The sequence below is a fragment of the Myotis brandtii genome, unplaced genomic scaffold (assembly GCF_000412655.1).
Source record: "Myotis brandtii unplaced genomic scaffold, ASM41265v1 scaffold756, whole genome shotgun sequence".
Classification (NCBI taxonomy): Eukaryota; Metazoa; Chordata; class Mammalia; order Chiroptera; family Vespertilionidae; genus Myotis; species Myotis brandtii.
Genome location: NW_005371023.1, coordinates 353,700 through 372,201, shown reverse-complemented (window position 1 = coordinate 372,201; position 18,502 = coordinate 353,700).

Genomic DNA, 18,502 nt, shown 5'->3' with positions numbered 1-18,502 from the left:
GTCAATACCGTCACAGCGCCCAAAGGATCCCCCTGAGCTAAATTGTAATCTATGGGCAGCGCAATTTCTACATCACCTGTGTCACTATTCTTTGCTCTTAGCCTTCCTTCAAAGGGTAAAATCTCTGCCAATCTATCCTGCCTCCCTCCTCAATAACATGCTCACAGGGAAAGATCTGAAATCAGGCCTCTGCAGACATTTCAGCCATTGTCTCATCTTCATCAGAAAGCTTTGTTTTTAAGCCTTTTCTCTCATGTCGAATGAAAGAAGAGAAAATTCCTCTTGAACATATGGTAGGGCTATTTAAGGAACAGTAGACGGAATTTTTCTGATACCCTTGAAATCATATTATTCTGCCTAACTGGTCAGAATAAATGCTAAATTATATTCTAGAATTTGTTTTATTTAAAATTGAAGTTTAAAGGGCGTTCAGAGATTCTATTTTTCTTTAGGATGAGATTCACAAATAAATTTCTTGGAATAGTTGTATTACATAATGGGGAAAGTGTTTATTTTGGCTGCAAAAGAACTGGAAGGCTTTGAATATTCAATTGTTTCTTTCTGGGGGTCCCAGTTAACTTATCTATAAAATGGGAATAAAAATACTCATCTAAGAACGTCACAGAAAATTCATGGGACTGGATTTTGAAATGAATAAATTACTAAGTAGGTGAGAGGCAGTTACCATAGTGTCTCCTTTAAGGAAGAAGTGGAAGTTCAAATTTAAAATTAAGTGGCCATGCCTCTGTTCTCACCTCCATCTTTCTGTAATGTGTGGTTTTCCTAAAAGCCCAACTGAAGACCTTTCTTTTTTCTTATTTTCTAGAGAGATCTGTGCTTTGGGGAAAGGAGCATTTCCTTCCTGTGACCTATGTCACTGTGCTCACTTCTGAACAGAGCAACATGCTATTAGGAATAGCTCACGAAAGCAAGAAGAGGGAGCAGTTTGGTCTTTAATGGAATGCTTGTCTCTGTGTCACAGAGGTGGCGCTTAGAGGTCCTTCCTTCTGGCTGTACCATTTCACCCTGTTAAGGATCTGAGCAACTGAGGTGGGTTTAGGTGACAAAAACGGAGATAAAAAAAAATAAGTTGCTAAGAAAGTTTATTTTCTGAAAATAGAAAAGAAAAGCGATCCTGAGGTTACAGGTTTAATACATTGATACCCTTCAGACAGGGCTGGCTGTATCAGCTTGGGCCTCTCCAATGAACATTATAATGGGCCCAGTGTCTAAATTTGGAATCCCTGGAAAAAAATATGTAATTTATAGGATGAGAGGACCTAGCAGAAAAGACTCACACAGAACATTCTATTCATTTCCTTCTCATAGATAGAATGATTTGATATTTAATTTCTAAAAAATTTAATAGGTATATATGGGGGGTAGGAAAGGGTTTGAAGGAACAACCTTACTTTATTACAAAACATGAGTCCCACAGACTAGGTAATCATTTGCTAAAGCCTCTCTCTGCAGGAGATGCTGTTCACAAAACTGCCCAGGCTCTCTATCCAAATATTTGCTCTGATAGACAGCATTATCATTGTTATTTAGCATATATATTGCTCTTCAGAATCATATGTTGCCTAATCTTAGCAACATATCCCCAGTGAGCATTATCATCTCTATTTGCAGGCAAAAGGAATACAACACATAAAGGTCAAGTGACTTACTCATCATAAACAACCATTCAGTGCTGAACAGGAAACCGAGCTGAGGACTGGACAATAAAACAACAGTTGACACACCCATCTACTAAATTATAAACAGAGGGCTCACTTCTCGAACATATGAGGAGGGGTTCAAGTTCACTTTTTTTAATGCCTTGTCTCACAGGGAGAATTAAATCATTAAAATGGCTTATCCTTCCTGCCTTTTCAAGTTATCTCTTTTTATCCCAGCCTGAGGAAGAGTAGAGCAGTAATGCTTTCAAATCTGCCACAAAGAGTCACCTGCAGGTTTAGCACAAACCTGTTTCTAAAGGCAAAGTTTTTCTCCATTCCTGACAACCCATCATTCATGCTCCCGCTGCAAGGCACAGTGTTCTCCCTCAGCCCTTACTCCACTGAGTTGTAACTGAGTAAAAATAACCATATCAAATTGCTTCAGAATCCAAGCACCTTTGTGTATGAGAATCTCCATGAACATTTCTTGTGTGCTTGCTATCTGTCCCTTGGGGGAGGGAGATAAGGAGAGGAGTCATTTTGCTCTGATTTATTTCTCCTGTAAGACTAGACTATTAGAAAAGGCAGGAATTATACTTCTAATTCATGTTCAATCCTTCTTTAAAAGGCATGATATGTTTTCAAAAAGGCATAATGTGGATATGTAAATAATTTTAATTTTCCAATTTCTATTCAAGTTATTCTGAGGACCTAGTTTAGTGCATCCCTTTCAACAGTCCCTATATAATGCCATTGACCCAGAGAGTCAAACTTAGTCACTAAGACCACCACTGACCGGATATACTTTGGCAAGTACCGATTTCCAGCTGCTCACTTTGTTTGGAGAAGTGATTCTCTGGAATTGTGAAGTTAAAGGAAATTCAGAGGTCAGGTCTATCTGACTTGATTAAGGCAATATACAGATGAACTTCATTACCTTTTAGTTTATCGTTGGGCTAGCATCAATTGTAATTTCTGTAAAAGGAAATAGTTCTTTAGTATATCTAGACAGTGGCAAGGTCAATGTATATCACAATATGCATTTGTGGTTTATATTTTTAAAATTCAACCAATAGTTGCTGTGATACATTATACTGTCTTTCTAAATGGTTTCCACAAATGTATGGCTTTGTGATTTTCCATCAAACTACTCCAGTGACGCTGATGTATTTTTGGCAGAAAGCCTTATTCCAAATATTAGACTCCATGGGCATGGTTTTAAGTGGTCCCATCAGATGGGTAAGTATTATTCCCAAGAGAAATGGCAGTTTCAACATCTATCTCTGGGATTCAGGTAACAGGGATATAATGTACATTAGGAAAAGAGGTATTGTTTTTTCTTTTCTTTTTAATCTAGTGAGAGACACTTAAATTTTCAACAACAACAGCACAGTCCTATCCCTCTGATAGTATCAAGGAAACAATTTTAGTTTGTTATCTATTGATGGATTCAAGAATCAAGAGAAGGAAAAAATAAACCTTAGAGAGCCTGCCATTAATATAATAAGGCCACGGTGTGTACATCAGGGCGATAAAATCTCTCCAGTAAAACACAAGTAATCCTGTGTCATTCTGTCTCAGTGTATCGTATTTATAACAGTGTGTCATATTTATCCCTGATTTACCTGATGGCAACATTTCAATTGCATTCTGATGAGCCTTGGAGGTGGTTCTGTAAAAGGCTCCTCTTCCCTGGGCACAGAGCAGACACACAAATGGAAACTGGCCAGCAGACAGAAATGATGTGTTTTACTGGCAATGCTTTTCCTACTCCTTAATTTCATAAAGGTCAGAGACACTGCTTTAGATAGAGGCCTATTAAAACCCTAAAGGATGGAACCTGCTCATCTCAAATACCTAGGTGGTGGGTGAGAGAAGAAAAAGGAGAAAAAATAGCCCACCCCTACGCACAAGGTTAGACCAGGCCCTATGTACATATAGCTATCTGAGGGGAGGATCAAGCCCTAAAGATTTTAATTTCAGTGAAGTCATACAGAGCTAATGGAGCCACTGGCGATCAATAGCTCCCACTCTCCGGTGAGGAGGAGAGATTTATTGAGCTCTCCCCACTGATCCTGTGTCAGGTACAGGCAGCAATGCTGATCACTGCGCCCCCCAGTTCCTGCAGTGTGCAAACGACTGACTCCATTACTAGCAGCAGCTCAGCTTTCACAGCCGGCATTAGAGTTCTCTGATAATCTCCTAATATGTCCACTGGAATAATATCTTTATGACATTTAGGCTGAGGGATAAGAGAACCAATAAATCACTTCCCTCTCTCCCTCCAAGTTCAGACCCATTTCAGGAAAAGATAGAGGAGTTGGGGTAATGGCAATCAGAGTAGCAGCTTTATTGCTGGTAAACTAAACCTGTCAGTTCCTGTCCCTTCTCTGGTCCCTTGGGCCTTACTTTCCAATAAGATTTGATCCGCAGCACACTTACCCAGCGGCCAGTTGCCTCATGCTCAAAAGCAAAATGTGGAAAAAAGGCCATTAGACCCTCACTTCACCAATCAGATAAAGCAATTTTCTCTGAGTAAGAGTAGAAAGAATAACAAAAAGCATTTCTCCAATGCCACCTCTCCTAATACTGGAGGTTCTCACCTAGAACATGGTCCTCTCAAATACTGAAGTCACACCTGTGTGCTTGGTCTTATTGGGTATTTTGGGGACATTTATAAGTATTCACTCATTGAATGTTGAGTATAATCTTTTATAAGCACTACAGAAAATAGTAAAGTTCAATCCTTGCCAGTTCATTCAAAGGTAACGATTTCTGCTGATAATATACTCAACTTCTGTTTTATCCATCGCTTCCAAAATCAGGAAAGCCCTGCTGTCCTCCAAAGAGATAAACACTACATGCTGGCAGATAGTCAAGTGGTGGCTATGAAATGGTACACACAGTTCCCAAGTAAGCTAGGTAGTTTGCTGCTCTTTGCCCATGAAGAAGTCAGCTTGCATGTTTGCTACTCAAATTAAATCAGGTAACAGTTTTTAAGAGTGAAGCTGATATTTGACAGTCCTGACTTAAAACACTACTATAACTAATATTCTCTGAGCCACCAGCAACCAGATGACTTCCAGATCCAAATATATGTACTTTATCTGTTTCCTTACTTTATATATACCCCTACCCACTGCTTCTGAAATCATACACTCAATGCTATCTAATCAACTAAGTCAGACTTTCTAATTAACTTACATTTATTAGCAAATTTCATTCCAACTTTTTTGCATCTAGAATGTTTACTTAACTTGAACTTGGTGAACTTACCAAAACTAGTGTCCCTAATTTTCTCAGAATTATAGATCTTAAAAACAAATGAAATAATCAAGTTTACTGGATTGCATTCAAAATGATTACTTTGGTTTTTCTTTTATTTTTTGTAATTATTAAATTGCAAATTCAAATGGACATTTTAAAAGATCAGTCACTTTTTGCTAATCCTAGCAATTAAAAATATCAGATCAATGTGTTATCTATTCCTGAAATAAAATCCTCAGATCAAGGGCAAGATCACTGAGCAGAGCTCAACACATCCTAGGTGTGACAGCCTACAAAGACCATGTTATCAGGTATATAAACAAGTATGTATTTTTTATTATTTCATTTACAGATAAATACATGAAACACAAACATGAATTTGCTTGTAAAGCAGAAGATACAGGAAAATACTTAATCCCAATTCTCTAAGAAAATAGAGTTTCAAGTAAAATTCTTATTATTTAATGAAAGATCGTGCAGTATTGTAGACACTGAGGTAGGTATTATAATTCCTATTTTGTAGATTAGAAAATTAAAATCCAAAGAGGTTACATAACCTGGCACAATAAGAGTAAGTGGTAGAGCCACGATTTAACTCCATATCCTTTTATTTCAAAGCCCATATTATACTGACCATTGTAGAAAACTGGCCATTATTAAGCTATTGTAAGGCTCATTAAGTCAGATTCTGCTTTTGTTTAAATTACTCCAAAAAAGGAATAAGAAAGACACGCTTAGAAGTTATATAAATTTTGAGAATTAAAAGATATTTTTAAATATAGCTATGCATATTGACATATATAGTTATATATTCTTGAGCAAATAATTAAAGAAATTTATTTTTTATAAAAGATGTGTTAAGTCACTTTCTTTTCAATCAAGGTCCAGGAAAAAAAGTCTACCAATGGAAAATGACCACTTATTAATCTTATTTAATCCACATGAACTTTATGCTATGACACTTTATAATCTTTATTTAACAACAACAACAAAAAAGAACCTGAGACTCAAAATGATTAAATTACCTAACAAAGTAACACAGAGTGGGGGGCAAGAAGGGAGGTATTCAAATCCAATTTGTTGACACCAATGCCTAAGCTTTCTTCACTCCCATATGCCAACTCTTAATGAACAATAAGCACCAAATGAAATATATTCAAGCATACATAGCTCACTATATAACACCAATGCCAATAGTATACATCACTGACTTGAAGGTTAAAAAAAGTTTGTGGCAAATTGCCTGCTTAAATATTGCTTACAATAAATATTTTCTGAAATATAATAGCTAATGCTTTTTACTAAATGAAATTTTAATCAAACAAATGATATGTAAAACTATATTATAATACCTCTGCCACTTACAAGAAGAGAAATAAGACATAATAATTATGTCTCACATCAAAAATGTAAATAATGTCAAGGCAATATAACAAGACCAGACAGTATGTGATTAATTATTATAAGTGGCATAGAACTGCATTATCCCAAGTATGATACCCATGTATTTTACGGCAGTAAAAATTATGCTAAGTGGCATACATGTAAATAAAGTTTTCCTTTAAATTATGTTTTTATGTTATGATTTAATTGTATAATTATGGCCAGTGACATTAGTTTTCCTTTTATAAAAGTATTGAAGTTTCCTTTTAAAATAAATTTCTCTTTGATTAATCATTTTTGGGATACTACTTAACAGTGTCTACTAAACCTGAACATATGCATGACATTTTATGATGTAGCAATTCTACCCTAGTTACATACCCAACAGAAATGTATGTACATGTACATTAAATGCTAAACATAAGAATATATCATTGCAACCTTATTTGCAATAGTCCCAAGCTAGACACTAACCAAATGGCTATCAAGAGTTGAATAGATAAATATATCCTGGTATATTCACACAATGAGAGCTAACTCAGTAATGAAAATGACTATACAAAATATGGGTGAATCTTGGAAATATTTATTAATATTATATTAATAAAATATAAAGCTGCTAGAAAATAGGAGGCACTCAATGCGTGTCAGTTGGTTTTTAAAGCAGTATTTGCAGCAGTGTGGCTGTTATTGTTACTCGTTCCCTCAGCATTCATGGATGAACCCTTTCTTTGCTGAGAAGCAGCATGATATTGTCCCTTTGAGACACTTCACTACACTCCCTGTAAGGAGGGATGCTGCTGTGTTGATTACCGGCTTTATATCATACCTTTCACGGAAGTGGTGACTAAGTTACGTTAGCATATAGACCAGTATGGCCTTTTCAAAAGATCCCAGTGCACTGGGAAGAGGAGCGGAGAAGCTTCTCCCTTTCTCTATTGTGTCCTCTTCTGCAGCTTTATATTGCAGAAGGAAAGTCCAAGGTGCACATGGAAATCACAAAAGAGGAAACAGTTAATCCAAGCTGAGTGGAAAGAAGGAAGAGAAGAAGAAATAAGACTACTATTGTACACAGAGAATGTGATAGTCTACATAGAAAATCCTACAGAATATTCAAAAAATTACTAGAATTAAATGAATTTACAAAGGTCATGGGATACAAGGTAAGCACAGAATAACCAATTGTACTTCTATACAGCAGTAGCAAACAATGAAAAATACTGACTTTTTAGTATCATTTATAACAGTGTTAAAACCACAGAATACTTAAAAATAAGTCTAAAAATACACAAATTAAACAATTCAACAGTGAAAACTGAGCAACACTGCTGAAACCAATTAAGACCTACATAATGAAGAAACATATTATTTCGATTAGAAGATTCCACATTATAAATACATCAGTATTCCCCAAATTTATCTATAGATACATCACATTCAGAATCCAAATCAACGGGCTTATTTTGGCAAGATGGTCAAATTGGTTCTAAATTGCATATGAAGAAGCAAGTATCTGTACTAGTCTAAATAAACTTGTTCAAAAACAATAATGTTGGAAGATTCACTAAGATTCATTGCCTGATAACAAGATTTACCATAAAATTCCAGTAATCAAGATAATGTGCTATTGACATAAAAGTAGACAGATTAATAAAATAAAGAGTTCTTGGGGAAAAAATTATAAAATTATCAAACTAATTTTCAACAAGTGCTCTGAGGCTATTCAAAGGTGGGGAGACTCTTTTTAATGGCACTGGAATAACATTTTATAAAAATAAACCTTGAATCCTACCTCAGACCACATGTAAATATTAATTCAAGATGAATCATAGAACTACATACAAAAGATAAAACTATAAATCTTCTAAAAGAAAAAATTGAAGATTATTGTTGCAACTTTGTGATAGATTTAATGAGAAAATATAAAGAAGCAATGAACATGAAAAAGAAAACTTAAATTGGTTTCTCAAAATTAAAAATGTCTTTATCATTGTTATAAAAAAATACTATTAAGAAAATGTAAAGACAAGCCACATGATCAAAGAATTTGTTACAAATATATCTGACAAAATATTTGAATCCAGGAAATATAAATTCCTACAAATCAAAATACACCCAATCAAAAAAGGGGCAATGGACCTAAATAGATACTTTTCGAAAGAGGACATAAAGAAGGCCAAGAGACATATGAAAACATGCTCAAAGTCACTAATCATCCAAGAGATGGATGCGGAGAAAAAGGAACCCTTCTGCACTGCTGGTGGGAATGCAGACTGGTGCAGCCACTGTGGAGAACAGTATGGAGTTTCCTCAAAAAACTAAAAATGGAACTCCCATTTGACCCAGTGATCCCACTTCTAGGAATATACTCCAAGAAACTAGAAACACCAATCAGAAAGGATATATGCACCCCTATGTTCATAGCAGCATAATTTACCATAGCTAAGATTTGGAAACAGCCTAAGTGCCCAGCAGCAGATGAATGGATTAAAAAACTGTGGTATATCCACACAATGGGATACTACATACTACGCTGTTGTAAAAAGGAAGGGACTCCTACCATTTGCAACAGCATGAATGGAACTGGAGAGCATTATGCTAAGTGAAATAAGCCAGTCAGAGAAAGATAAGTATCACATGACCTCACTCATTTGTGAAATATAATGAACAACATAAACTGATGAATAAAAACAGATCCAGAGACAGAGAAGCATGGATCAAATGGTCAAACCTCAGAGGGAAGGTAGGGGAGGGTGGGGTTAAGGGGAATAGATCAACCAAAGGACTTGTATGCATGCATATAAGCATAAGCGATCGATGCAGACAACAGTGGGTGAGGGCATGAGCAGGAGGGTGGGGGCACAATGGGGGGATAAGGACACATGTAATACCTTAATCAATAAAGAAAGAAAAAATACACAATCCAAATTGTCTTAATTTGAAAAATAAAAGGCTTGGGGTGGAAAATGGGTCCTGCCAGTTAGGGTGACAACAGAGTTCAGGTCTTCCAAAAAAGAGCAACAGTACTCTGCATAAGATAAGCAGAAGCATTTTTATTGTTAAAGAGGAAGAAGAGAAAATGAGAGAATAAGAAACAGACAGATCCAGAGACAGAGAAGCATGGATCAAATGGTCAAACCTCAGAGGGAAGGTAGGGGAGGGCGGGGGTAAGGGGGAAAGATCAACCAAAGGACTTGTATGCATGCATATAAGCCCAACCAATAGACACAGACACCAGGGGGGTGAGGGCATGAGCAGGGAGGTGGGGGCACAATGGGGAGACAAGGACACATGTAATACCTTAATCAATAAAGAAAGAAAAAAAAATACACAATCCAATTTAAAAAAAAAATTGGACTAAGGTCTGAATAGACATGTGACCAAGAATTGGGCAATAAGTTCATTAAAAGTCTTCTGATGCCATTTTCACCAGAGTAAAAGCCAGTTAAAACCTTAATATACTATTTTTATAACCACAAGAAGAGTTATAATAAAAAAGACAAGACTAAATGTTGACAAACATGTGTAGCAACCAGAACTTTCTGATATAGCTAATGAGGTCAGAAAATAAATCAACTACTTTGTAAAAATTTTTGGTAGTTTCTTATAAAATATATACTAACTTTACAACCAGAATTTTTTTCCTTAATATTTACCCATGAGAAACCAAAGCATATGTCCTCAAAAAATAAAAACTTGCATGGAAATTTTCTTCGCAACTTTATTCATAACAGCCAAAATTAAAAGAATTCAAATGTCCATTAACAGTGGAGTGGAATTTTCAAAAGCAAATTGTAGTATATTCATACAATAGACTATTGCTCTGAGAAAAAAAAATGTTCTACAGAAACAAGCAACCACAGAGATAAATCTCAAATCATTACATTGAGCAAAAGAAACCAGAAAAAAAGAGCCTCATTCCATTTTTACGAAGATTCAAGAACAGTGAAAATAACCTATGGTGATAGAAATCAGAACAATGGTTGCCTATGGTGGACAGTGACTGGAAGAGGGCACAAGGAAACATTCTAAGATGATGGGAAAGTGGTCTACCTTTATTGGAGTAGTTGTCATACAAATATATACATTATCAGAGTCACTGAAGTATACATCTATTATCTGCATATTCCCCCTATTAATATTTTTAAATTTAATGAGAAATATATTAGCCTGATTCTGATACACTACTCAACAAACTGAAAACTGCTACAAGATCTCTGGAAAATCTTTTGGCAATCGACACTGAAGTTGAATGTACTCATAAATGTGCATCTGGACATTCCACTTATAGGTATGTAACCTATACAAATGAGTCCAAATGTTCACCAAATATGTGTACAAAAATTTTCACAACATATTCATAATATCCCAAACTAGAAAAAATCCGTATGTCCTGGACAAGAGAATGGATAAATGGTGACGTTTATGGAATGGCATTCTAGACATCAATGAGACTGTGGATGGATCTCACAACGTTGAGTGAAAGTACACAAAACCACAAGTTGTATGATTCCACTTTAAGAAATATATAAAATCAATGTCTAGTGTTAGGACTCAAGATAGTGGTTATCTTCAGAGGATATAGTGATGAGGAATGTCATAAGGGTGCTTTCTGAGGCCAGTAATATTCTATTTCTTCACTGAGTTCTGGTTACATAGATACATTTTCTTGAAAATTCATTATAGTTTTATCTTTTGTATGTGGTTCTATGATTCATCTTGAATTAATACTTACACTAATGCATCATGCATTGTATGTATGCTGTACTTCAATAAAATGTTTAACTTTTAAAATCTGATAAACTAGAGAAATACATTGAATGCTTTGGTCATGAGGTGTCATTCAAAATTATCATGAAACGAGGTAGCATGAATCCACCTGCCTAAAGGTGAGTAAAAGTGAACAAAGAAAGGTGTGATTTTTAAAATCTTGTTTGCCATGTACTTCAGAAATAAGTCTACTTTTATTTGAGCATCTGGCTAGTTCAGGTACCCCTGGGGCAAGACCAAAATTTATAGTTTTGTGGTTATATAGGCCACTTGTTTACATGGAGAATTTTATGGCTTAGTTCCCCAGGCTTATGTCAGTAATACTGTTGGTGTTTTCTCTGTTAATTATCCTCCGGGACTTCAGTGTGCACACAGATGTCAATTCAGATGGGCCAGCATGTATCTTTCTGAAAGCAATGGACTCTGAGTATTAACCAGATGGTTGAGGCAAGTTCCCTCAAGGCCAGGCTCATTCTAAACTTTGTCTACGGATTCCATTTGTGAATAGGGTTCCATTTTCAATATCTAATCTTATTTACCCAATCATTAATTTCTTAAATTCCTTTCTTATAACATGTTTAATATCATAATAAATGCCTCCATATAAGAATGAACATTTTTTAGGATTTATTTTGAAAATATTTACATATAATTAATTTATTTAATCATTACAACTAATCTATGCAATAAAAACTATTAAAATTATCCTCACTTAAAGTAATAAAAATGAAGCACAGAGAGGTAAAAAACTTGGCCAAGGTGACTTGGAAGATAGAAAACAATGCCAGCTAGGTGGGTTCCAGCATCTATGTTCTTGAGTTATTCTCAAGATAAGGATTAAAAATTTGTAAATATGCAGGAAATGTGCTTCATTAGGAACACTCATTGCTGAAAATCTGTATTCCATCTTGATAAATTTATTTATATATGCATAAGTCTCAGATTCCTTATAGTTTTGAATAATAATAGTGCCTCAATAAGAGAATCAGTTTAAAGATTACATGAGATAATGCATGTAAAGCACTTCACAGAGAGCTGGCACATATTAAGAACTTGAGAAACATTAACCAGAGAATTATTATTAGGATTCTCATTTATGGTACTTAATTACTGTGACTTGGAACTAAAATCTCTACATTATTTACAAAAGAAATTTGAGTATTGAGCCCCAGAAAAATTTCTGGAAGCAGTAAGACGTCTCTGTGGCTGAGCTTCTTATTTGAACGTTCACCCACTGCCAGGCCATCAGATGCCATGAGAACCTCTGGAACCTTTAGTTCTGTGCATCTGAATCCTCCAACCAAGAGCACCCCACACCATCACTGCAACTACATGCTAAAAAAAAAATCTCAGGAATCTTTTTCTAGAGGTTCACAGTTGTGTGTGTGTGTGGTTTTTGTTTTGTTTTTTTACTTTACTTTTGTCCCTTGGATTATTTTTCAACTTCAGTAGAAATGAAAACCAATGATTTTTTTTTCCACAATTTTAAATTCCACATTCTGCAGAATTCAACATGTTAACTTTATGTGTACACATTATGTTCTAAATTATCTTTCATATTAACTTTTACTTTTTCTTTGGATTAAAAGTAGATGAAACTGTGGACTCACTCTTACTGGCTGTAGATGATGAGCTGTAGGAAAATTCTCAGCTAATGTCACAGAGAATATAAACAGGACTGTTAGCAACACTGGTGTATTGCTGGGCAGAACATGGAATTTGCCTTGCAGGCCCAAGAGCCCAATGGACTTGACACATATGCACCAGCTACCAAAGAGCAACAGCAGAGGTGTGGGTGGTTAGCACTCTTCCCTTGCTGCCTTTCCTCTGTTACTTTAAACTTCACTGAGAAGGATAACAAGGCAAAGAAATACATTTTCTTTTAAATACCTTCTTCAAATAGTTTCTATGAATAATGTCAAAAATTATATCCCTTACACCCCCAAAAGGCTGGGGATCAAAGTAGCAGCTCCCTGTTACTACTGTTGTGATTATTATTAAGACAAACATTTGGGTAGACACAATACTCCAGAAACTGTGTAGTAGGTGTACTTTATACACCTTTCCAATGTATCTTCACAATAACCTTCATAGGCAATTGCCATTAATATCTGAGATGACTAATAAACAGAAAAGATGTGTGGCTGTCTCAGATTACGCAGCAGTAACTGGAGGTTATGGGGTATGGACAATGAACTGACTGATATTAGAGAAAGTTTGCTTATCCCACTGACAAGCTTGTCTAAGTTCTTTTAAGTTTGAGTGTCAATGGTGTTTGCATTAGAATAAGCGACTCCCAATGTTGGCCAATGGGGTAAAAAATAGATTCCTGCCCTGGTCAGTGTGGCTCAGTTGGTTGAGCGTTGTCCCATGCACCAAAGGTGACCAGTTCAATTCCTGGTTGGGACACTTGCCCAGGTTGGGGGTTCGGTCTCCAATCAGGTGCGTGTGGGAGCAGCTGATAACCATTTCTCTCACACATCAATGTTTCTCTTTCCCTCTCCTTTTCTCTCCAAAATCAATAAAAACATATTTTAAAAATAGATCCCTGTTCTATCTCTCCTGCTCTATTTGTCATTGTCCTTTGCACAGCACTAAAGTAATCCCAACATATTTTAAAAATAGATCCCTGTTCTATCTCTCCTTCTCTATTTTTCATTGTCCTTTGCACAGCACTTTCTTCTTACTGACAGCCCCTAAAGAGGGTGACTGAATTGGAGCACCAGAGCAGGACTGTGCACAACTATGTGCACAGCTATGAAGCAGGGAATCCCTTTTCCCACTTTATTGCCAGAGAGCTTAATCAATATTGTTAGTCTACTCTTATCCCATCGCCTGTGTCTCACTGAGCTCTTCATGAAAACCTACGTTCTAGAGGTTATACTTCTAACCACTCTTTCCAGACAGGCTCAAACATGACAAACACACTCCAAGGGTACAGAGACTGACCATCATGCCCCTCCCAGGGCTCTTAGGTTCTCACCTTTTCGGGTGCTCTCCCTCAGGCTCTTTAGCAGAAGCTACCATACAAATCAGCACAGTGAGTCCCTTTCTTGCCAACCCAGTCAAATAAGTTTGGATATGTTTTAGGCTCAGGAAGAACCACCTTCATTCCATTCATGTTCCCAAAATTTAACAAGGTGCCTGGCGCATTCCAGATGCGCAACAAAAGTCAGTTAACTGAGCTGGTCTAAAACAGTTGCTTTGAGAGTTGTCCCTTTGGAACAACATGTGGATGGGAAATATAAGGGAAAGATGCAGAAAGAAAGACTGTAGTTTTACGTTATATAAGTGAGTTTAACCATGATGTCCTTAAACAAGATTGGGTATTCAGGAAAATGATCATGTGTCAAGAGGTGAATGGTAGGGTAGTGTGCTCATATTTGAATATACTGATTTTGACAATATGGGGGGTGGGGGAGGAGGCTTGGGGGCATGGCATCCAACATATCTTGGAGACTAGATTTTGAATCAGGCCTAGAGAAGCACATTGGAAGTCATTATCCCTCAGACACTATTAAAATCCAGAGGAGTACATAACATCACCCAGAGAGAGGGAAGAGCAGCGAAAGTAAAACTAAAATCTAGATTTCTCGCGCTTGTTACAATGTGCTTTCCATCAATCCTTGCAGAGGAAACCTTACTCCAAGACTAAGGTAAAGATTGTGTAAGTATTAAATCACTAATGATGGAATCTTGGAACCAGCGACTAGCCAGCCACACTACAAAATATGCCTCCCCTCTCTGCCATGCATTCTAGCAGCGAAAGTAAAACTAAAATCTAGATTTCTCGGCTCCTGTTACAATGTGCTTTCCACCAATCCTTGCAGAGGAAACCTTACTCCAAGACTAAGGTAAAGATTGTGTAAGTATTAAATCACTAATGATGGATTCATACCCCTCCACAGGCCTGCGTAAGCCTCAGTGCCTCCATGGCCACTGTGCTCTCCATGCTTCTATTTCGCTGCCTACAGTCTTTTCTCCACACAGCGATTAGCCAGCCACACTTCAAAATATGCCTCCCCTCTCTGCCATGCATTCCACTGAATGACAAGCTAACCAACGATCTTTCCTGCTTTATTTTTATCCATAATACGTATCACCATCTGATAAGCGGCATATTCTACTTAATGCTTTTTGTCATCTGTATCTCTGCATTTGAGTAAGATCATAAGAGAAGGGGATTTTTTCTACTTTGTTCACTCCTTAGAACACTGTAGGTGCTCAAATATTTGCTGTAAGAAAATCAAGGGAGGAAAACAATCAAAATTGCTCTCTATCCTGGAGTGGCAGGTAGTACTGAAATCCTGTGAAAGATTTAGCAAACTGCCCTATCTCATTTCAACTAGGTTGTTAGGAAGGAGATGAACTTTTAGAAGCAGTTAAACCACATCGTATTAACATTGAAACATACAGTCAAAAAGTCATTCTATTACACAGTTTCTCTATTCTAATAGAGAAGCTATCAGAACATAGATAAAGAGAATTAGCTGGCTTGTAATTAGACTTCTGGGACACTAAAGGATAACTGTTTCAGTTTCAACAGCCTATACTAAATGCATTAAGTATACTGTATCGCATTGACAAAATGAAAAAAGTGGCATTAACATGCACTTAAGCAGTCCATGTTTGTTAGGAACTTCCCTACTCATTGGTGGCACAAGCTGTCTACAGAGCACTTCTGCAAAGTATCCCCTCATAATACACAGCATGGATGGAAGACACTCCTTGAAGGAGTTGGCATTCTAGACGCAATCTAACTGGTGATTAGACACAATCCGGAAGCGGTTTCAGGTAATTCTGATGTACCGATTTGCTGTAGATGGTGTTGTCTTTCTGTTCATTATGCTTTTCTTTGAAAGGGCTGGGAGTGAGGATGATCAGACTGTATTCTCTGACTGCATCATTCCTCAGGGCTCATTCACTCATCCTCTTTCCTAACTCTGAGCTCCAGGACCATCCGTCCATCCAGAAGCTTCAGGCATGTATCTGACAGCATTTCCCGATGAAGAACCATGCCGAGAACACCCACAAAAAAGCTCAGAACACTTGATTCCTCTCAGCTAGCCAAGAAAGTATTGACGTGAGGTCAGGAGAGAGACATCCATACCCCTCCACAGGCCTGCCCAAGCCTCAGTGCCTCCTTGGCCACTGTGCTCTCCATGCTTCCATTTCGCTGCCTACAGTCTTTTCTCCACACATAGAGAAGCCTGTCCTATAAAGCCCTACATGATCAATTCTGAATCTGTCTCTCCACGTAATTCTCCTACAAAAACTGGGTACTTAGGAGCACATCTAGCATTCTACTGTTCTTCAAATTTGGATAAATTCATTCCTGCTTCTGACTTTCTACATTTGCTGCTCCTCCTCCCTGAATAAATAAGATTCTCACAGCTTATCATCCAACAGACCACAGTCCATAAGTTACCCTTTATCCATCGCTATTTCTTTGCCCCTTATACCTCACCTATGAATACCCAATATCAGGGGACAAGATCTTCCTTCCAACTGTTGATTCCTAGGAAGGAAGAGAAGATATAGAGGTAATAAAAGAGGGATGGGCAGAGGGAAGGAAGGAAGGGAAGGGAGAAAAAGAGGGAAAAAATGAGTCCTCCCCTTTTTGAGATAAAAATAATTAAATATTGTATATTAATGTATGTATTAGGATATTAAAGTTCAAGTCTCTTATAATCTCCCCTAACATACACACTTCCCATCCTCCATTTATCCAATATAGTTACATGACAATGTTTTGATTTTTAAATCAGTATTTGATATCTACATTAATATAACTGTAAATAAGACTGACTTCTGAGCCAAAAAGTATACTAGCTTCTGAGCCACAAAGTATACTAGGATTATATTTATTTTCTTATAAAATTCTTCTCTATCTTTTAGATATAATAATTGTCTTGTCTTACTTTTCTATGTATTTATCTACAATTTTCCCCCAAACTCTCCAACAGAACACTAACACCCTTCCCACATGATCAAGTACCAGGGGAATTGCCGCCCTTTTGAACTAGAGTCCTCCCACATTCAGTCTCCCAGTACTTCTTCTGAGACCTTCCACACAGCCATTACCCCTGGAATCCCCCTCAGCATCATGTTATAAATTCCCTTCCTTTCTCTCCTTTGTTGGATCCATTTCTTGAAATAGATTATAGGGAATTTACATTAAAAGTCTAGATTTTTAAAGATATTGCTTTATTGTCTTCACATCCAACTTTATCATCTGTCCACTGCCACTGTGACTTTAATTCTTTACATGAAACCCTACTTTGTTTTCCGGAACCCTTTAGGACCTTCTCTTTAGCTCTGGCATTATATCAGTCACAATGATAACATTTGTTTGGATCTTCACTGTACTAGGCATTAGGCTGGCCCTTATTATTTTAGAGATGCATACCCTTTAGTTCTAGGAAATGTTCTCTTAATTTTTAAAATTTTACTTAAGGATTTAGTTATGATTTCATATACTATTTATCATAAGTTTGACTACATTTTATCCTAAGCCAAATCCTTATGTACCCAATGCTGAAACAAATTCCTACTCTGTCCATGGCTCACCCTGTTTAAAAGAAATAATAGGATCCAACATGCAAGAACTCTATGGTTTCACCATTTCCTTTTCAGTTATAAGAACTTGAGATGCCTGCCACTTGGTACTATCAACAAAGAAGCCTGGCTTTGAGCTGACAGGTAACAGCAAATTGGTGTAAAATCCAGTGCTCTGAGTCCTTCCTAATGGCCTCCCTTTAAGGACTTCTTGACCTCAACCCCACTGGCTACCAAGAGTTTGGGGAAGGAAGAGGCAGCTTCGCATATAACTGGCAGACCTGTGATTCACCAACAGCCTCTGCTGGCACCTGAGGTCCCTTGCATTTGTTTCTCATGTTATCTTAAATGTACTGCAGTTTATATTTTAAAGTGCCAATCTAAAATAATTTTTAGATATTCTCTTTTAATTGATGACATTTATAATCACATGATATAGATTTTTATTGGAATTGTACTATGTATTTTAATTAATATAACATACTTTATATTGTTAGCAAAATTGATCTATTATACTCCTTTATCCCATTAACTGTTCTCAACTTGTATGTCCAGATAAACTTACATAAAAAATATTTTTTCAGGTTCCAAATGAATTCCATTTGAATTTTACTTAGACATGTTAACCCCATATTTAATTTAGAAAGTACCAACACTTTTCAATACTCAGTCTTTCTATCAGTCTTTCTTTTTTTTAATTTTGTTTCATTGCTTAAAGTATTACAAAGAGTATTACATATGTCTCCTCTTTTTTTTTCTCCCCTTTACCTTCCCCCAGCCTCCCCTACACCTCAGTGTCTTGTGTCCATTGGTTATGCTTATATGCATGCATACAAGTCCTTCGGTTGATCTCTTAACCCCCG